The sequence below is a fragment of the Apis laboriosa genome, unplaced genomic scaffold (genome assembly GCF_014066325.1).
Source record: "Apis laboriosa isolate Shangri-la unplaced genomic scaffold, ASM1406632v1 scaffold33_cov142, whole genome shotgun sequence".
NCBI classification, from domain to species: Eukaryota; Metazoa; Arthropoda; class Insecta; order Hymenoptera; family Apidae; genus Apis; species Apis laboriosa.
Genome location: NW_025222887.1, coordinates 734,201 through 758,544, shown reverse-complemented (window position 1 = coordinate 758,544; position 24,344 = coordinate 734,201). Strand labels below are relative to the sequence as shown.

General features: G+C 25.8%; 1 protein-coding gene across 1 annotated transcript in view; it reads right to left on the bottom strand.

The window, feature by feature from the left end:
- Positions 1–6,543: 6,543 nt before the first annotated feature.
- LOC122714606 (protein Gawky) overlaps positions 6,544–24,344 on the bottom strand; it is a 45,981-nt gene continuing 28,180 nt past the window's right edge. Inside the window, exons 18-19 of the transcript XR_006346675.1 lie at positions 8,518–8,667; positions 6,544–7,938 (exon numbers count right to left, since the gene is read on the bottom strand). The gene's annotated coding sequence lies outside the window, so the exon portion shown is untranslated. The remainder of the gene's footprint in view (positions 7,939–8,517; positions 8,668–24,344) is intronic.

The following is a 24,344-nucleotide window of genomic DNA, read 5'->3' as shown; positions in this document are numbered from 1 at the left end:
ATTATTATTATTATTATTATTATTATTATTATTATTATTATTATTATTATTATTATTATTCATTTATATATGTGTTTATTTACAGAAGTCGAAAAATTTTTTTTATCTACGATTCATTTCGTATATTTCGAGTGAATTTTCTTTCGTACGTTTCTACGTTAACAAGATTCTTTCGGTTACTTTGCAACTTGAATCAATCGTTTACGATCTTCTATATGTACGTATAATAAATATAAAGGATAGAAAGGATGCAATACCGAATATTTATTGAAAATATTTCTAGATATTTAAAGGTATGAAAAAACAGGTTGGCGAGTTTACATAGTTTCATTTTTATAGAGTGTTTGTCAGTTTTCGCGAACACAGAAACGACACCCACATGGAGTGACCCTCGATGGAACGATTGGAACGTAACGAAATATCTATCGAAAAGTAAATAATCCGTATTGGTGTGTCTTTAATACGTTTTAGCCGGGTTTCTTTTTTTGTCCATTCAAGGCCACTTGTTCAATCATGGAATCATGACAGAAACGAACTCCACTTTTATGAGTCTATCACATGTCACGTCTTTTTTTTCTTTTTTTTTTTTTTTTTTTTTCTTTTTTTACGTACACATCACAGATATGGATGTGGAATTTCTTCTGTCACAATCGCTATTCATTTCCATATACTTTGCATTCGTAATGACGACGAGAACGATGATGACACGACAACGAAGACGACGACGATGACGATAATAACGACGACGATAATAATGACGACAATGATGACGTCGACGACAACGATAAAGAAGAAGAGGCAAGGATTTATAAGATGATGAAATGATCGAACGATACGAAAATAAAAGTAAAAAGTTTATACCGTTCTCTTTTTTTCGAACGTGCAAAATATTGAATCACAGATCGTATCGCGTACAAGAAAATGCACAGGGACACATATTATATCGATTTCATTTTTTTCTCTCTTTTTTCGTTTCTTATCTTCTTTTTTAGTCGTGGTAAGAGCAACTATGCGATAAACGACTGTCGTTCGTGTTGCAACAATTTTTTTTCTCCCGATTTTTGTGTATGTAATATATATAAACATGGGCCAAGCGATAATTTGTTTGACCAGAAATCGAAATTTTGTAAACGATCGTATGAATAATCGTTATCAGTTGTAAATTCGGTCGCGAAAATAGTTTCCTTCGATTCGAAACTCAACTCCCTCGCGGATCGATGGCTGGATCATTTTTTTTTCGACTATCGTGGTTATCGGATTATATATTCCGAAATTATACATTCCGTTTCAATCTAGCAACGATACGTAACCATTATCTTTCCCTATACAATATTTAGATATTGGTCGAATGAAATAATGAAACGTATTACATATCCAGAAGAAATCTGGATAAGACAAATCATTTTTTTTCTTTTTATCATACACATATCACGCGCGTGCACGCACACACGCGCACACACACGCAGACGCACACACAAGTCGATAATATAATGATTAAACGTGATAAAATAAATATTGAAATATTTAGATGATACGAGGGAAAATAAAAATTTGAATAAAGATAAATTTTTTAGAGTAAAATAAAAAAAGTTTTCGCAATTTTATAAAATAAAATCGAACGTGATTCATAGATCGTGATTCATAATGGTTTAATATAAATTATTTTTTTTAAATCTTATTTATTTAAATTTTACTTAGTTTCGAGAAATAAACAAAACACTATTAATTATTTATTTTCATTCGAGTACCATCATTTTATTTGAAACAGGAACGGACGAGAAAAAAGTATGAAAAGTATGAAAAGTAAGTAGCAAAAACGAAAAAAAAATAATGGATGATGAATGATGGATGAATTTAATTGAACTGTAATTTTTTTTTGATTTATTATATATTTGATCTGAACTTTTTCAACTTTTCTATCGTATCATCGATATCGTTAATTTTTTGCATAAGAAAGATTTTAAATTAATAATTCGAGATTGCGGAAAAAAAGAAATGATAAAAAACGAATCGATATTTTTTCGTCGCAATAATTTTTTAAAATTATCGAATAATTTATAGTTTTTAATTCTTTATTGGAATTGGGTTAAAATATAAAAATCGGGCAGTCAATCGATGATATTAATTTTACCCTAACTACGGATATACTTCTAATCACGATCCATATAATTGATATTAAAATGGCGCTTGAAATTTTTGTTTTTTTTTTTTTTTTTTTTTTTTTTACATTTTAGAAAAAACGAATGAAGAAATAAAATGAAATGAAAGGAAATGAAATACAAGTATCGAGTATCCTGTAATCGTTAATCATTACAATTAATTACAAATAGATACTTTGATCTTGATTTATAAAGTTTTATGAATCTACGAATCGAATAATAACCACAAGAAGAATCAAAATATTAAAATTCGTAAAATAAATAATTCGTAATTATATGAAATAAAAATAGATACAACTTATATTTGGGAGCGGCAAAAAGACTGCTCTCCTTATCAAAATCTAATTTGACAAGGGACACGATTCCGGTAATCGATTTCTTTTTTATTCCTCGCGAGAAGAAAATCTAAAAATATATATGCAATTTTTCTTTTTTTAATCAGCACTCAGTGATCGGTCAGTCTCAAATTGAGAAGATGAAATATCTTCTCGATTATCGAAAAATATAATTATAAATTTAACGATAAAAATCTTAACCGTAAGAAATATTTCTTATAGCCTTCTAATCGCTATGTAATTTAATAACGACGGATTAAAAAAATAAAATAAAAAGAGAAAGAAATGGATTATCCATATCTTCGATATTATCGGCTTTATCTTTTCATGTAAAAAAATAACGATTTCAGTCGATATTACGGCACTTTCGATTACTTTTTAATAGGCTCTATATTTAGTTTGATCTCGCAAAATTCATTTTCGTTAAAACGCAGAGTTTAAGTGCTAGCTATTTACATTAAAGAAACGTATAAATTATTTCAAATCGATCGATATTTTGAAATTAAAATTATAGAAATCTTTCTCAATAATTTTTCACAATTCTTCTTCTTTTTCTTTTTCTTCTCATTTAAGGCTTCTTTATACCCTTCAGTTTTATATAATTTCGTAAAAATTTAAAAATCACAAATATAATTTGTACGCAAAATTGTTTGGATATTCGATCCGAATTAAAATGTAACCAATATAAAATATCGATTAGAAATTATATTTTATTTTGCAAATTAAAAACTGATGATAAATTACATAAAGGATTAAAAGAAATGACAGAATTAAAAGAAATGAATCGGCTGTTTTATTCTTTTGATTATTGTTCCCTGCAATATTGGCACTTGATAGTCTCGCATTGAAAAACGTATGATCACAATCGAGGAGAAGAAGGAAAGAAAAAAAAAAAAAAAAAATGAAGTGGCAATAAGATGGTAAAGTTTGTAAGGACGGTTCAACGATTGAGACTTATTTCAGAAGGATAGCGTAAAATTATAATGGATTATTCGAATCGTGTTCCTTGTCGTTCGCGTTCATCTTTACATTTGTTTCGTTTAAAAAATGCGGTACAAATGGTACTTACACGCATTTCAATATTCCTTCTTTTTTTTCTTTTTTTTTTTTTGTTTTTTCTCTTCACCTTCTCTTATTGACAAAGCAAAATCTTCCTTGTATTTACGTTCTGATTGTTGCTCAAAAGACGCCGAGTTGCAACGAATATGCTATCCATTTCGAAAAAATATTTAAATATCGATCTTTTATGATTTTTTTCTAAAGTAAGGCCTAACGGTATAGGTACAGTGGTCACAGAAATGCACACACTTTCAATACCGTTTCAAAAAACGGTTTCTATTCTTTTTTTTCTTTCTTTCTTTCTTTATCTCGATATCGATTACACACATGTTCGCAGTATTTTTCTTTTCATCGAAGAACATATTACTATGTAAGAAGTACAGAAGTAACGATCGCGGTAAAAACGCGACACGGCTTTCTTTTTTTAGGCTTCGATTTTTAATCCGTCGTAGTGTTGCACGTCGAGCAGCGCTATCATATGCTCATGTAAATCATTTTTCGTTTTAGAACTGTCTTCCACCGATAAATCACATCTTGACATCTTTCTCTCGACAGTTTCTCCTTATCATTGAAGCATTTCGAAATAGAAATCTCTCTCTCGTCCTTTCTTAAATCTAATTTGTCTTGTTTAATCATTTAATTTTTATTTGCTTTAAGATTAAGATTGTGGTTTATATATTTTTATTTATTTTTTTTTTTATTTTTTTCTTTTTTTTCTTTTTTTTTCTATTTTCAAGATAAGTAAGTAATCTCGATTATAATATCGCACGATTATATTCTACGATTTGTAATGCTATGTATAATCTATATCATAAGTTCCAAGCATGATAAATTTCGATTTACAAACGTAATATTTTTTTTTTCTCAAGAACATCTTTTTGGTGTCTCGCCGAATATATCGAAAATGCGATGAAAAAATTGGGGAATTTTTGACACAAACGCTTTATTTTAAAGCATAACGAAATTTATGGTATATCTTTTCCGCCATATAATACTTTTCCAAGCGTTTTTTTCCAATTTGTCGATATTTTCAATTTTGCGATTATTTATGACATACATTTATTATGATGTGTTTTAGACGCGAGACGAGCAAAAATAATCGCGAAATTGAAAAAGATGTTTTATATATATATATATTTGGTAAAGAAAGATATCTATTTCGAAGGAAATTCATTTCAAATTTTGTAACGTGTAAAATTGAATAATTTGATAAAAATTTTCCTCCAATTTTCTTTTATTACACTTTATATTCAAAAGTTTACTTTTAAAAAACGAAGAACAAGACCACAATTTGTATCGATACTCTGTTCAATATGACATGCTATTGGATTAAATTGGAAAAAAAGAGAAAGAGAAATGGAAAAAAGAAATATTAAAAAAAATAAAAGAATAATCCTGATATGATAAAAACTATATTAATTTCACGTCAAGTTTTACGATTATATCTTATTACGTTATTAAAGAATTTTAAGAAACACTTTTTAGAAATTTCCCATTTAGAGAACGTTGACAATGACGTTTTGTAAGTTCTATTTTAGAGGAAGACAAATTAGTATTCGACTAGAAATAAAGAATATACAGGATGATAAAGAAAAAGGATTCGTAATTTTTAAAATATATAATAAAACGATTAACATATTACGTAAAAACGACGTTTCTTTCTTTCTTTCCCGATTACAAAAAATAATCGAGAATAGGCGATTTCTCCTGAAATGAACAAATTATTCGTCATTTATTTTTCGACTCGTATTTGTTATAATAGTTTTTCTTTATTCAACAAGTATTATACTGCCTATTTTAAATATTATGAACTCTTTCTCCTTATCATTTTGTATATGGTAAAAATAGTTAGTCAATATTATCATTATATCCATTTCTTATAATTCCTAAGTGTTTGTATCGATAATCATAATAAATCTAAAGAATTTTTATTGAACGAGGCGTGTGTGTGTGTGTGTGTGTGTGTGTGTGTGTGTGTGTGTGGAGGGGGAGGGAGAAGGAGAAGAAAGGAGAGAGGGAGGTAGGGGAGAGGGAGAGGGAGAGGGAGAGGGAGAGGGAGAGGGGGGGGGGAGGGGGGGGGGAGAGAGAGAGAGAGAGAGAGAGAGAGAGAGAGAGAGAGAGAGAGAGAGAGAGAGAGAGAGAGAGAGAGAGCAAGAGCAAGAGCAAGAGCAAGAGCAAGAGCAAGAGCAAGTGCACGCGTATAATTTAAATATATATAAATCTATTAAATATAATAAAATCTATTGAAGAGAAGATATATTGAAAAAATTTTACGAATAATTTAAAATAATAATTGTATCATTTCAAAGAAAAATTGATTTTTTTACATTTATTTACATCATTTATATCGTGAATGATCTTTCCTGCAAAAAGTTGAAAAAAAATCGCTATATTTTAAATAATTATTGTTCTTATAAAAAAAAAACTTATAAATTTATTTTTTCTCTATTGCTAAAACACTAGACTAAATTGATAAAATTGAAACTTGATAAAATGAAAGTAATCGCTAATAATGTATGTATGTATCTATTCTAATATTTTCAAATAATATATTCTGAATGATTATACCGTATATTTAAATATCAAAATATTAAAAAGCTCGATTATTTCCGAATAATATTAAAAAAATAAATGAGACTCGCTTATATAATATTTATATAAATATTTATCTTGATTTTAAAAAAATAAAAAAATTGAAATTACATATATAATTTTGTACAAATTGAGAATTGAATTTAACGTAATTGAATTGAATTTGAACGTAATTTCCTGCTTTCCTTTCATTATTATATTTCTTCATCTTCTCTATTATCTTTTATATTTCTATTTCTCTATCTTCAACGGATAGAATACGTAGTACTGATTGTAATAATAGTAGTAATAGTAGTAGTAGTGGTAGTAGTAATAGTAGTAGTAGTAGTAGTAGTAATAGTAGTAATAATAGTAGTAGTAGTAATAGTAATAATAGTAATAATAATAATAATAATAGTATTATAACAGTAAAGAGAAAAGAAAAATTTGGCAAAAAGCAAAAGTACGAAAATTATATTTATAAAATTGATCATCAAATAAATCTCGCAAATCTTTTTAAAATTTGCTTCAAGTTTGTGTCTCGCAAATGGACAAAATAATATATTTTTAAAATATAGCGTAAAAACATTGAACTTATCAGGAACATTATTTCGAAAATTTTCGAAAATCGTTTTCAATCGTTCGATTTCTTTCACTTTATAAATATTAGATTGTTTGGAAAGTAAGTTTTTTCACACAAGTGTTGCTAGTTGAACGTTTATCCAGCCAACTTCATTCTAAACCCTGTTATTATATATTTTGAAAATTGGCATTTCATGATTTATTTATAAGAAAAATTCGTTTGATTCTGTGCGATTATGTTTTTTGTGTATGATAACGAAGATGCAAGACTAAAATGAGCATTTTCGGCATATTTTATTTTTTTATTACCGAAAAGGTGAAAATGTTGTTCAGGTAAGAAAAAAGTTATGAATGAAGTCTATGGAGAAATATATTAAAAATACGCAAGTGTCAAAATTGGTTTTTAAAATTTCGTTTCAACAATTTCGATATTGTAAAAATGCGCCATGTTCTGAAAGATCACCTGAAATTGATGAAGATAAAATAAAGGCACTGATCGAAGCAAACCGATGAATAACAATTTAAGAAATTGCTACGAGATTGAATTTATTGAATTCGACTGCTCATGATCACATGAAACGACTTGGTTTCGTTTCGAATATTTGGGTTCTCAAAGAAAGAAATTTGCTCCGTTGCATTGATATCTGCGATTTGCTGTTCAAACATGAGGAAAATGATCCATTTTTAAAGCGAATCGTAACTGCAGATGAAAAGTGTTTACGATTTACGAAAAGTAATACGACAATATTAAACGAAAACGATCATGGAGCGATAGAGATAAGCCAAAGCAAAGCATTTCGAAAAAGTGATTTGTTTGGTGGGATTTCAAGGGAGTTGTTTTTTTTTGAGTTTCTACCTGATAATTGCACGATTAATTCGTAGTATTGCAATCAATCGGATAAATTAAATAATTCCATCATCGGATAAATTAAATAATTCCATCAAACAAAAGAAACAAAAAGAATTAATTAACAGGAAAGATGTAGTTTCATCACAATAACGCTAGACCTTACACGCTAGTTTTAATAACTCGTGTTTTAATGGTCAGAAGTTGTTACAGCTTGGATGGGAAGTGTTATCGTATTTACCATATTCGTCAGATCTGGCATTTACGGATTACTATCAATTTCTTCACAAAATTCCTTAGATGGCAAAACGTTTACTTCAAATAAAGATGTCAAAAACCACTTGTTGAATTTACAAATTATTTTGTAAACAAAGATCAGAAGAGCCTGGAATCATGCGAGTACCTAAGAGATGGCAATATGTATTGGACCATAATGGTCAATATATAATTAAATAAAATACATATATGCTATTAAAAAAGTATGTTTCATTGTCATGAAAAAAATGAAATTACTTTCCGAACAACCTAATAAATATATAAAATATTCATCGATTTGGAATGGAACAGATAATGAGAATAATATTAAAATAACATTGATTTTAGATATATATATATATATATATATAAAAATTTGATAATCACGCTACATATTTATATTTATAACGATTAAAATAATTGGAATATTAGAAAAATAAAATCTAAAAATAAGATAAGATGCACGATAACATTGAAATTATATTTTGCTTGATAGATTCTAATGGGTGAAAAATATTATTTCATCTGTTCCATTGATATTCGAATAATTATTATTCGCAAGTAAAGATACTTTTTTTTATTTCTAGATAAAGATTTATCTTTTTATTAATTATGTGGTTGCAATCTTTCTTTGTTTATATGTGTAATGTTAATATATGAATTAATGTAAACGATAAAATAAAAATAAAGAGCTGGATAATTTACTTACTTGTTTTTTTAATATATGAACAAATATGATGATAAATGATAGCGAGAGTTCCGTATAACGTCAATTGTTGATTATTTAAAATAATTCGCGATTAGTTTCGAAAAAAAAAAAATTAATAGTATAAGGATTAAAGAGAGATCCGTTCTGCAACTGAAATAAAAAAAACTGTAAAAATGAAGAATGCTGAAAGAAGAAATAACGATAAATTATTCGAATCGATAGAATTAGTTGTATGAGGGAAATTTAAAAAAAAAAAAAGAGGAAAAAGATTTCATTTTAAATAACTTTATTTTTATTATAATTATAGCTATCAAAAAAAAAAAAAAAACGAGAGAACACTCATGATCGTTTAATCACTCGTTATTCGTAATTCTCACTCAACAATTACATAATTAAGTAATTAAAAAAGCAACCCAGAGATTTTTTCGAAATAAAGAAGAAAAAAGTAAATATCTTAATATAAACATATATTAAATTCATACAATTAATTAATATACATATGCATCTCATATATATATATATATCTTATATATGTATATATATATAAACATATATATATATATATATCTTATATATATATATATAAAACATATATATATATATATATATATATCTTATATATGTATATATATATAAAACATATATGTTAATTAATACAATTAACTTCTATAGATTCGGATTAAAAATAAATAATAAATGAAAAAAAAACATGTTAATTTATCTCCAGACTTTTTATATAAATGTATAATATTTTAATACCTCTATAATGAATTAACTAATTCATCGATTTATCAATCAATTAATTTGCTTATTGGTACGATTCTGTATTAATCGATTAATACCTTCGCAGAGATTGATCTAAAAATCCTGAAAAAGCGTACGCATTTAGATTACATTCCATTCGTGAAAAAAAGAGTCTGCGTTTAAGGAAACAAATATTTGAGAATGCAGGGTGATCAAAAAATAATGGTGCAAGAGATAATTTAGACCATAACAAATGTTCGAGTAGAAAATAAAACGATTTTTTAATTTTTTTTACCGATTATATCTTAACATTCTATATATTTGAAAATTGAAATTTTCGTTTGCTAACAATAAAATTTTTCTTTCGTTCAAACTATCTCGTTAAATGTATAGAATAAATAATGACACAATAATGATATGATAAAATATAACGATATTAAAAAAAATAATCGATTAAAATAACGTTTATTTTATTGAACACATAATTACTCGAAATAAAATTTGATTGCGAATTAATTACGAAGCAAAATAAGCGAAAGATTGTAATGCGTTGAATAATGTGAAAAAAAATTGAAATTCCACCACCACCACCACCAGCAATATAATATTTTGCCAAGACAACTAAATTTTCTTACATATATATATATATTTCTTATATATATATATATATCATTATATATATATATATATATATATATAATGATAAAATTTGATACGAGAAATTTTAAATTTGTTAAAATTTGTATAATGTATAAAGTTAAATTGATTATGATTTGATAAAACTTTATTATTATCGCTTTTCACCGAATATATTCTCTCTCTATATATGTATATTTTTAATGATGTCTCCATTAAAATAAGAAAAGAAAGAAACATAAACGAGAAAAATAATCGCATTATTTTCAACTCAATTGTTATTTTCAATTTGCAGCCACGTAGAATTTTGAATTGTAATTGCTCTCTCGATAAGAGAAAGAAAATAATTATAGATAAATCGCGATAATAATATATTCCACATTCAAGACACCTTAGATATATCTTTCTAATAATAAAGGCCGCAGTTTTTCTCTTGTACTACAATCTTTAAAACACCCTGTATGTAAGAAAGTTTATTCTAAGCGATATATATATATATATATATATATATATATATATATATATATATATGTATGTATATGTATACATGTGTACGTGTTACGTATGCGTATGAACACATACAAAATGCATATATGCATATTTACATGGCTGATCACGTGTATTTTAACATATATACACTCGGGCGAAACGCATATATGTATGCGTATATAAAGATATCGTGTACATGTTACGCATACATATTCACATACGTGCGCACGCGTACACAGATGTGCACATATATACGTATAATAAACGTATATAGGGTGTGCAAAATAAAGCTGAAAATGCGATATGTAAGATTCCCGGATTCAAATTATGCAAATATTTTCCAGTTGAATTCTGTTTTCCAAATGATAAAAAATAATCAACGAACATTTCTAACTATTCAAATGTAAGTGCGCGTTCCGATTTTGATTTTCTCGATAATTTCGTTTAAAAAAGTTCCAATTAATCTCTCACAATCTCAAACAAACGTTATTATATACATATGTTCCTAACATTAAAAACGAGTTTGTTAGTACTAGATTATTTAGAGTAGTACTAGTGGTATAACGGCCTCTGTTGTACCTAAATACCCTGTACTATAAGAAAACATGTGCAGTATGTAAAGAATAGATTTTAAGAATATTTTTAATAAAACTTTAATAGGACGATAATATGATTAAAGTAATCGAAAAGAAAAAATTCGCTTCGATAAATTATATGTATAACCTATGCTTTAAGAATAATCCGTAATACGAAGAGAGGGTACTTAATACGTATAGGAGGCATTATAATATAATATAGAACAGTTTTCTTTCAAATAAAACACGCGTTATTACATTTATTCATTTTCTTCCCTTCTACCTTCCTCACTTGTCATTTATTTTTCCTTTTATATCTATATCTATATTTTTATTAATTTTTTTTATTTTTTTTTTATTTTTTTTTAATTCCCTTCCCCCCATCTTTATTCATTATTCTTTCATCATTTTTCCTTATTTTTTCAGAAAATCGTTGTTAAAAAACATGAATAAATGTCTTGTTTCTTTTATTTTCTTTTTATTTTGAAACCGGGACGATCTTAGAAGCAAAATAGGATTAATTTCTGAAAAATTATCATTTTATTTTTATCAGAATTGTAACTGCGCTCTTGTACTATCATTTATGTAACACCCTGTACATGTTAAATTGTTCTTTTAACAAGCATATTTAAATATGTGTACGTGTATGTTAACGATACAAGTGTCTATCTTCGATAAAAAGAAAAATGATTCTCGTTCAATCGACACGCGTACAGAGACGTAGATAGAAGTAGAAAATGGGACAGGTTCGTTTCGATCCGCGTTCACGAGAACCTTTTCTCGAATAGAAAAAAATTGAGATTGTTGAAAATGTTACTTTTTCACGCTAACTCGACACATTATTTAAATTCTAATTTTTTATAGGAATGATTCATACCCTAAAACAGCTATATATTCAATATTTATTATCACAACAAATATCTTTCCGCTAATTTGAGAAAGCTTCCGACCTTTGATTTGGTGTGTGTGTGTGTGTGTGTGTGTGTGCGCGCACGCGCGCGCGCGCGTGCGTGCGTGCGTGCGTGCGTGCGTGCGTGCGTGCGTGCGTGCGTGCGTGCGAGCGCCTGCTAATGTATAGATATGGTATACAGATGTAGCGTGTGTATTAATAACACGAGATATTCAATTATCCTACATTTTCCATACTTTGAATTCTTTCTGGCCTTTTTTCTCTGTGGCAAGAAACACAAAAAGGACATACAATTTCTTTAGTTTCGTGGAAACTAAATATAGTTGATATTGAATTTTCAGCAACATCGTAATCTGTGCCAAATCATTTTTATGTTCATTTGTGTATTTGATTAAAATTGAATAAGAAAATTAATTTTCGATGTAAATTCTGATATGTGCAACATGACTTCTTTTTAAAATAATACATGCCCAAAATATAATTATAATATATTAATCGAAAATAAAAAAAAAATATATTCCGATCAAGTTTATAATTTAAAAAACAGTGACTCTATTCGACAAAAAGGCCAAGTATAAAAACGAATAATAGCGAAATCGATTGAATAAAAATTCTTAAATGAGATCTCATTTAATTGTATCTGTGAATAAGAATAAAACAAATAAATGATTCGAGAAACATTTTTTAAATCGTGAAATACTTGCGATATTTCCCATATAAAGGATGTTTATAATATTTTAGAAGAAAAACTTGTGCTTGTATAAATGTATATATTTAAATGATAACGTTATTTATCGATACTTTAGCTTAAAATGTTATGCTAAAAATATGGGAAAAAAAGATACCAGAGAAAATTCATCGATGAAAAATTATTGAAAAGATTTAAATAAACGTAAAACTGCTCAGAACTATGTTGAAACGTCATTGTCATAACCGTCATCGTCATTTTTATTATAATTGGTTATTAAACCTCACTTTTCTTTCCCCTCCTACGCATACAATCAATATCTCTCGATCTTGGAATCTTACGCTTAAATTTTTCACCATCAGTTAGAATACTACGCTACTTGTGAATATATCTTTCAATACCATTAGACAATGAAAATCGTAAAATTGTAATAACTACTATTTTATATCTATTATTTCGTACTGTTTCTCTACTTAATTGTTATTAGCATTATATCGCATCTTAAGGAACATTACGATCATTATTATTGTTAATACCTAATATTTTTATTATTATTATTATTAATATTTTTTATTGTTAGTTATTATTATTCTGTCTAAAATTAATTAATTTTTCATTCTTGTTAGGAATAAAGGTTACTCGCGAATTAGTCCACTTTGTTGCATTAATCAGTAGTCATTGTTTACAATAATTATCTTATTAATTAGTACTCTCTTCAAAATGCTTTCTTATAATATATATTTATATTTATATTTATATTATTATTATTATTATTATTATTATTATTATTATTATTATTATTATTATTATAATTATAATAATAGTAACATATAATCGTATGTCTATGCGTATGTTTATATGAACGCTTGTGATATATAACTACGAGTGTGCAACACAAATAAATATGTGTATACACAACATGTATTTCCCTCACACGTGTGCGCGTGTGTATTTGTGTGTGTGTGTGTGTGTGTGTGTGTGTGTGTGTGTGTGTGTGTGTGGATTTGTGTGTGTGGGGGGCGTATATATTTATGTGTGTGAATGCGCTCATGCATGCCTGCATATATCCTAATATATTTAATATCACTATCCTTTTTTCTAAAAACATGTTGTTCACGTATTTAAAATGACAAATTCAATTTTTCTTTCATTCGATTCTAGATTTATTTCTTATTTTATTATTGTTATATATTATTATTACATTTAATCTTTCGGGATGCTCTGAAGCGTGTGCACAAGGGGTACTTTTTAAATCTAGCATATAACATAACATTAATTTCCATTAATATTTTTAGACTTTTCCTTGATTGTTAATTACAAAATTAGTGCATGGCATTCTATTATATGAATGATATTAATTTCCGAAAGCAATGATTCACATCTTTTTTACTTCTCTTTTTTCTTTTTACAATAGAAAAATCATTTCATTTTTAACTTTTTTAACATATCTTATAACATCGATATCTTTATATATATATAGTGAGTAAGTAAATGTGTGTGTGTGTGTGTGTGTGTGTGTGTGTGTGTGTGTGTCAGTCATGCGTTTAATGTATATACACTTATATATTCATAATTATTTAAAAAAAGAAATCGCATCTCAGAAATACGTATTTAAATTAATTTGATAATTAGATAATAAATGTGCGTAAAAACTTTATTAAAATTTGACATGCTTATTTGATAATAAGTGAAAGTATCATTTATAGATTGTACATTAATCTGAATTATTTGGCCCTGATCGTTTCGTATATACAAACATTTCAATTTCCGTATGTTCAAAATTTAATTGGTCACGATTAACTAAATAATATTTACGGAAAATGATTCGAAATCATCTTATTTGTAATTCTTGGATATGTGTTAATCGCCGAATAACAATGTAGTATCGACTATTATTACGCATTGACTTTTTGAGTTTTTTTTATACTTTGAAAATCTTTGAAAACTTTTGAAGATTTTCGATTTGACGAATTTCATAATACATTACGCTTTGATTTGGAAATACATATTCGAAAAATAAGATTGTTTTCGATAATCTTTCTAAATCATTTTTATATAACAACCATGTTAGTTAGCTTCAATTCAAAAGTTGTGCGACACTTTTTTATCTATTTTTTTTTTATGCTTTCAGAATCGCTTTATATTTTGAAAAGTCGTTCGAATTTTCTTCTTTTTTCTTTTCTCCAAATTTCTTTATATTTAGAATAAATCTCATTTATCTAATTTTGAATATCTGGTAAATATTTGAATAAGATAAGTAAAACACATCTTTTATGTTTGAACGAATTTCGAATTTTTTTAATCATTTTAATATTCAATTTTCTCTTAAAATTTTCGAAATATCTGTTACAACGGAATGCTATAAAGTTTATTATTTAAGTTTATTATTTCAATTTTTCTAATTTGACTCACTTTGAGATAGTAAAAATATTTTTATCTAATTTTATTTTGTAAAACGTTTCTTTTATCTCTCTCTCTCATTTTTAAATAAAATTTATAAGAATTTCCAAGAATCAAAATATGAATTTGTTTCAAATTTATTAAATATATATAATTAAAAACAACGACAAAAAAGACAATTAATAAAATCTTTGGGAAATTGTATTAATTTTCTCATATTTTCGATAAAACGAGAAAGAGTTACTTTAAGAGTTTTGAGCGAGGTGCATAAGCGTAAATAAAACAAAATTGTTTGCCGAAAAATATTGATATTTTCCTTACATTTAATATTCGAGGTAAAAGTAACAGTCGATTTAATTTTTCGAACATAGAATAAGTTTTGCAAGCACATTTCGTTTATATTTCTTGCAGAAATACAAGGAACTGTAAAGCTTTTTCGAAGAAAAAAAATGATAAAGAAGAAAAAAAGAAGAACAAGGACAAGAAGAATAAAAAAAAGAAAAAAAAAGAAAAAGAAGGAAAAAAAATAAAAAGAAAAATAAGAAGATGAAAAAAAAAAGTAATTAAAATTTGAACACACACATTCGCGATTTTTAAATAATACTGTATCACAAAATAAATCAGACTATAAGTATATATATATATATTTTACTAATATAATTGCCACGTAGATGAGCATAGAAAGTTGCAAAAGTTCAATCGTTTAAAAATTTAATTAAAAGGAAAGGTTTATAACGGCATTTAATAATATCATTTAACTCTGTTAATATTGCATATTACATATCTAATATTCTTTATATATTATAACAAAACATCAGACATAAAACTATTCGTGTATATATAACTGTTTATTTTAATTTCACCGGCATCATCGATTCTTTGTCATTAGCCATTTTCGTACTTTATATAACTATATAAAATATTTCTAAAACTTTGTATCGTTAAATTTATTGAGTTGAAAAATCAAATTTACAATTAATAAGAATAATATTCGTATATAATACATTGTTAAAACGTTAAAATTGAAGAAAACATAAAAATTAACCATTAAATGTGTCCGATCGTATTTTTCTAAAAAATAAATTAAAATATTCGTTACTTTCCTTTTCATAAAGACACATTCGTTTGTTATGTTTCAAATTATATATCTCAAGAGCCTTGACTAAACTAATTTCGTTCGTATATTTGTTAGAATTTCTTATATCGTTACATTATTAATTTCTTTTTTCATCTCATTATCAAATTAACAATGGCACATGCCCCAAATGCACACGCATATGTATTATAGAAGAGGGAAAACAATTCATCCCGAAAGAGAATATGCGCATATGTGTACGTTTTCCTACTGGCGCGTGTGTACGCATGCACTCGAAATACGTAAAAAAAACTGCAATCGCAACTGTAACCGTAATCGTAACTGAAATCTCAAATAAACGCAACCGCATCGATTAATTAACATATCGCATACGGACGTAAATACACTAGATCACATATATATAGTACATATATAGTGTAGCACGCATACGTACGGATACATCGAATGCACAAAATAAAATGACACGCATGCGCGTAAGCGTATTACAATTCATATTAAACCACCAGGTGCATATGCGTACAAAATATGCATAATTTATTATTGGCTGTATTCCTTCAAAACTTTGTTTCCTTTTTTTTCTGCTAAATTTTACTTTTCTTCTTTTTCTTTCCCCCCTTTTTTCAGTTTTTTTATTTTTATTTTTTTTTACTTTTTATATTTATTCTCTCAGAATAAATATAAATGCCTAGTTTTTTAGTCTCAGCATTCGATATATCGCGTGCTTCGCAGCACAGCCAAAAATTTGAAATTTTTGAAATTTGAAATACATAAAAAGATAATATCATAGTTCTAATATAACCCTTTAAGGAAGGTTGAAAACAATTTAGAAATATTTAATTTCTAAACAATTATTTAGTTTGAAACAATAGTTGAAAACAATTATAATTGACATTAATCGAATTTATTTGTGTAATTATTTATTTGTTTGAAAATTATACGAGAAAAATTTGTCATTTTTATTGAATAATTAATTATACGTAAAAATGAACAAATAAATTTGTATAAAAATTATATAATTTATTTATATAATATAATATAATTTTTTTTTTTAAATTTAATTTAAAATAATTTTTAATATTAAATCGAATGCTATTTATCTATCGATATTTTGTTACCTTGTTTTATAAGAGAAATAAATATTAACGAAATTGTTACCTAATGCGGTTTGAAAAGAACACAGACAATAAGTGCAATAAAGTATTTTATATACGCATTTATGTAATGAAATAAAGCGAGATAATGTAAGTAGTAAGAAAATAATAGAAAGAAACAAAGGAGAACAACAATTTAAAACGATTAAATGTATAAAAAAATATAATAAAATAAAAGAATAATAAAGGATAAAACAATATACGTAGTTTTAGCGCATGCGCACAAAAGATTATGATGTTGTATAACTGATCGATTGGTCTTAAATATATATCATGCTAATTTTATATTTTGAAATATGCCTTTTTTAAAATAATAATTCACGACACTGGTGAGATAAATGGCTATTATATGAAACTTATTTATTATTTTCATTCACCTATTCATAAATTTTTCGGTGATATGTATTGGAAATTAATTTTTACTCTTTTCTTTCTTTCTTTTTTTTAATTTTTTCTTTTTTTTTTTAAATATAACAAAACTCATTTTTTTCATTGTTTAAAGTTTACATTTATGACAAAATTCTTAATTCGACAGAAATTCATATATTATTGAATGAAATATAGATATTTATCGATATAGTAATAGGTATATAAAATACAAAGCAGAATATTTATAATATTTAGAATTAGAATATTTATAAGCCACGAACGAAATCTAAGCAATACTCGTGATTCCGTTTTTATTAAATTGTTAAAGCATTTGTGAAAATATATTGGATATAAAAAAGAAAAGATATTATTATAGTGATAAATTCTTGAATTTACGGAACGGATAGATTAATTATAGAAATGATGAATTAATAATACTGATTCGAGAAGATAAAGATATTTTCGGAAAAATCGAATAATGGTTTGTTTATAAAACATGCTATAAACAATATATAAGATAGAATTATTCTATGATAAAATTCAGATAAATTACAAACTTATACATAAACTTGTTAAAGAAAATTGCTGGAAATCAATCGCTTAAGAAAATGTTCAAATGTTTATGTTAATATAAAACTATAGATGTATCTATATGTATGTATATGTATGTATATGAATATCATAATTAACCCCCCAGTGTCGCGCACAGAAATTCCACACGTGCAATGATATATTTTGTTTAATTTAATTTGTCGTATGGTTTGCAAGCATATATGCTTGAAATGTGCTGCCGCCTATCCTCAAGATAAAGGGGATAATGAATTGTTTCTTATACTTTATCTCAAAATCAAAAAAATCCAGTATCATTGGAAGTACCAGTTCGCATAAATTCAATTTTCGTTTTGTAATCTAAATTTATGTTCCATTTACGCAAAAAAGGTACACTCGTTATATTGAAACGCCCTCAGACCTTTATATTCGTATATTATTCGATATAATTATCTATTCATTACCATTAATGTTTTATCACTAGCAATTCTTATATGACTGCTATTTCTCTAAAAACATTATATTATTAATTACTACTGCTGCCACAATGACAATTCAATTATTATAATTACAAGTATCATCGCTGCTGCTCTTAATATCACTACAACTAATATAAATTGCAATTATAATATATTTTAATACTCTAATATTCAATTACTATCGTCGTTATTATCATCTTCTTAATTATCACTCTATTATTATTGTTTTTACGGATTATTGATTAGTGAATATATTATAATCAGCAACAATTCATTTATATTACACCATTTGCATTATAATTATAATTATTATTATTATTGTTATTATTATTATTATTATTATTATTATTATTATTATTATTATTATTATTATTATTATTATTATTATTATTATTATTATTATTAGCATTATTATTATTATTATTATTATTATTATTATTATTATTATTATTATTATTATTATTAGCATTAGCATTAGCATTAGCATTATCATTATCATTATCATTATCATTATTATTTTTATTATTATTAACTTACTATTTTATCCGTGATTAATTAATTCTATTCGACTCATAGTATTCTGACAACTGCGGTAGACTTTTCCTATTATTACTATCTATCATACCACCACCATTAGTATGATTATTATATCGCTTTCGTTATCTGTGAATAATGTATAGTATATCAAGTATAAGTAATGATAATGTTGATAGAGCTGTAACAAAAATGATGACAATGATGGCAATGTTAATAATAACAATAGCAGAAATTAACAGCACCAATAGTTAGACTATTATTTTTAATTATTAATAATAGTAGTTGTAGCATTAACAATAGTCGTGATATAATAATAGTAACAAGAATGGTAATGACGTTACTACTGCCAATCATTTTTAACGATACTAAAAGTAGTGGGAATAAGGAATTTTACTGCTATAAGAGAGGAGCAATAGATAATGATAAATATATAATAAGAGCTGGAATAGCAAGAATATCGATAACTGGCATTAATAGTAGCAGAAAGTAATAGTAATAATTAATGATATGAAACAAGAATAAAAGATTTGAAAGAGTGATGATGGCAATAGCAGCAACTATCATTGATTATATCAATGATTATATCAATATGACAATAATAACGATTACAAATATTTAAATTATAATGATGAAAACAATAATAATAGTGGTAACATTATCATTATTCTATTATCACATTAAACAATATTACCACCATTATTATCATTATTAAAACCACTATTACATTATTGAACTATAATGATTATCATTATCTTTCATTCACAACTTCTGATTCACATTGCAACTACTTTGTTTAATACTGTTAATATAATTGTTGATGATGGTATTATTATCATTTTCATTATTATATATATATTTTTTATCATTATTAATAATATCTAATCATAGATGAAATCATTATCATTAACTATTGTTGTTGCTATTATCATTCAGTATCGATATCACTATTATTATTATTTTTACTTTATTACTACTATTATCATTACTATTACTACTACTACCATTATTGCTATTACAACTACTACCACTATTACTGCTTTCGCTATTACTATTCCTATTACTACTAACCACTACCACCATTAATATTTTCAGTATTTCTATTTCTATTCTTATTATTATTACTATTTACAATATTTTTGTTACAAATCAATGATTCCATCATGGAACCTGAGATACATCTGGATAAAAGCTTAACATCAACAAATTTCGATGAATTGTAGAGGCAGCTTATTTTAAGCACTAAGATGTACAAAATTTATAAGTTGTATTATATTTAATTAAAAATTTAAAAATATTCAAATTTTATTTTCAAACAAGTGTTTAAATTTGAATTGTAAAATTAAATATAAATCTTCAGATTTAATTGCTATAAATAAGGAAAAAATGAATCAACGAAAATGCACTTTCATTTTTTTAATTTTTCTATTAAAAGAAGAAGACTTTAGATCCATGTTAACTACTTTCGTTGGAATAAGATAATACTTAATAATTAATGCAATTGCATAAAGCACTCACAATATTTCATTTTCCTTTTTTATCTTTTCCTTCAGATAATTACACGATATAATAATGTACGTCTTAAGCTGTAAAGTTTATTAAAGTTAACTTTTATAAGCTTTCTCTAATAATTTTAATATGCAAATATTCTTATATTAACAGTTGATATTAGCGTAATAGAGAAATATCCATGTAAGCGTATTCTGAAAAATTATAAAATGGACATTACATTATTCAATCAATTTCCACCCATTTTAGTTACGTCGTAACAAGTTAAATTGTCAAATATAAATCTTATAAAAAAAATGTTTGTAAAATAACGAAAAAAATATTAATTATAAGCCAAACATTACCCACGTCATTTAAAAGAAAGTAATTCTTGCCGTATTATAAGCTTAAAATTTCAATTTAATAATTTAATAAAATGAGAAAAAGTAGAAGAAGAAAAAAAGAAAAAGAAGAAAAAGAAGAAAAAAAAGAAGAAGAAGAAAAAGAAGAAGAAGAAGAAGAAAAAGAAGAAGAAGAAGAAGAAAAAGAAGAAGAAGAAGAAAAAGATGACGACGATGATGAAGAAGAAACAGAAAAAGAAAATGAAAAAAAAACAGAAAAAGAAAATGAAGAAAAAGAAAAAAGGAAATATGTATATAATTTCATCGTTAACGATTGAATATTTATGTCAGTCTGTAATAATACCTAACTTCGGTTCATGAAATGTTCACATTTATTCCTAACGTCAGTAGTTAATTACAAACATTTTCTAACATCGATCCTCTTTGGTTTACCAAACTTACTACGAGAATTTATTTGTTTATATTTTAAGTAGTTCTCTATCTATTTACACACATTATCGATAAACAGTGTGCAAATAAATTTATCAAGTCTTATAATTTTTGAATAATCATACGATTTTCTAACATATTTATTCGAAAAATTTTTGATTTTTAAAGAATTAATCCTTTGTTATATTTAAGATAAGTCCCAAAAGTAAATTTACAGGGCCCTTTTGATCCCTTCATTTGTTTTTCGTAGTAATATGAAAACTTAACATTTCTGATTTAGGAAAATTTAATTTACGATAGTTTGATTAGTTTCAGTTTTATGGACTTGAACTCATTTACTTTGAAACATTTCTTTTGTATACATATATAGTAGCAATAAACATAGAACACAAAGAATGATTTAAATATCTGTACTACACGCAAATGCTAAAAAGTCATGAAAAATCAAATCCCAGAAGATCAAGAAAAATCTCAATAATTAATATTTGAAATGCATCGGCACTTGAGAGAGATTGACATTTAATTTTAATACACATTATATGTAAATTACGGCAAGATCTGGTTATATTCGCTTAAAAGCCAGATATTCTAGAAAAAGAATCTGTCTCTCTATATGTCTGAATAAGACATCGAAGGTCTGAGGGCGTTTTGATATTTCAGAACATTGGAAAAAAATATTGTGCAATGAATAGTAAACATTCTTTTTCTCATCAGTATGGTTATATCAGTCCATTCAGGTACCTTTGACGTTGAAAACATACACATACACACACGCGTGCGCCCGTTCGCTCGTTCGCGCGCATGCGCGAAATTACATTCGCTTGCACATACAGGCATGCACGTACAAATTTTCCATGACACGCGCATGCGCACACGCAACGGAGGGGCAGAGGGAATGAAACTCATATTTTATCCCTCTTTCATTTTATCCAACCCCCTCCCAATGGTCCATCCAATTAGAAATTCAAATACGTTTATCCAATCGAATTTTCGTGATTAATTTTTTAAGCGTGAGATGCACAGTGACGTGGTAAAATGTATTAATCGTTTTGCAAAAAAACCGGAAAATATAACTTATAAGTAAAATATTTATAATACCTAAAATTATTTTTTAAATTTAAATGCAAGTTTTGTATATGTATATATTAAAAATTATTATACTATCATTCCTCGAAAGTAAATAAAAAAAAAAAAAGAAAAAATTAATATAGTATGTTTATTTAAATAATCATAATCAATATCTTCTCGTGCATTCTTTTTAATCATCTATATATTTATGCACAGTAAAACTCATTAATTGCGCAGTGTTCAATATATACTATATATCATAAATACTAAATTTAATTTTATGCCGTAATTACCGAGAATAAAGAAAGAGATCATCGTTATAATTATGCAAATTGCATTTCAATCGATATTAATACTCTCGATAGAGAATTGATAGAAATAAAATTTAACACATGACAAAAATGTTTTTTTTATATATACAGCATCGATATATACATTGTCGATGTACCAAATAAATAAAAGTTGAAATTTTTATACTTTCTGTATCATGATAAAAGACAAATATTATAAAAATAATTCAATAATTATTTGAAAATGTTATTCTGTAATATTTAAATATTATTAATTTTATTATTTTAACCCAATGTCAAGAAAGACATGACAAATTTAGAAATTAAATCTAAGAACTAAGATCTTTTTAAAAATATATATATATATATATATATATACTACGCATAAATTGAAAATGTGACATGCTTTAATGCTTCAATACCATTAAAATATTCTTTCATTTAAAATAATTAATATCAAGTCTATTTCTATGCCCATTCTGTTTTTAAACTTTGTAATCTCATTTAGTCTTGATATGTTCGCTCTTTTCACATCTTTATAATTATTTCGATTTGATCTATATTTCTTCTATAGCCTAATATTATAGTTTCGCATAGACATAAAATATAAAATAATCTTGAATCTAAATAAAATTGTCTTTGCACAAAGAATATTAAGCAGATTTTATATTAAGGTTTTAATTTTTTCTAATTTCTTTATAAATATCATCATGATAGAGAGTATTATAGCTTGATTGAAATAAATTTCAATTCATTTTTATCAAAAAGATATTAGTGCTTTTATCAAAATAATTTCAGTAATTCATATAAGATAAAAAATTATTGTAATTTTATTTTATTATTTAATGAAAAAGATAAAAAAACTAGTTAAAATAACTGTAAAAATAATAAACAAACTTATACGATAAATAATAAATTTTTCATAATGCAAATAATGAGTTTTTACTGTACAATATATTATTTTGTATATATTAATTAATAATAAATGATTAATATTATCATAATTTTCTGAATTCTTTCCGTCATTTTATCAAATTTCATTTAGTAGTCAAAAAGAAAAATTTATATTATTAAAACGGATATGAGAATTGTGTGTGCGCGCGCGCGTGTGTCGCTACCTGTTACGAAGTACTGATCATTTTAAAATTACTATTGAAAAATATTAATCATTGTCAAATTATTAATTATTATAGAAAAAAAAAATCGACATTCTTAAAATATAAATTTTGCGTCACTGTATAACTGGAAAGTGCTTTCACTCGAAAATTCGAAATCGTTTTTAAAAAGAAAATTTTTACTTAGGATTTTAATTTTTAAATGCTTTAACAATTCTTAATATTAACCAATGGGAAGTGGTATATTTTTCTCCTCGATATCATTCATTATTTTGTAAAGGGGAAAAAAGAGAAAGAGAAAGAGAAAGAGAGAGAGAGAGAGAGAGAGAGAGAGAGAGAGAGAGAGAGAGACAAAGACACACACAGATAGGCAGACAACAGACAAAGATAGCTAGAGAAAAGACATCGAATTACTATATTCGTTATAATTCTATAATTAATAAATGGTAAAGAGA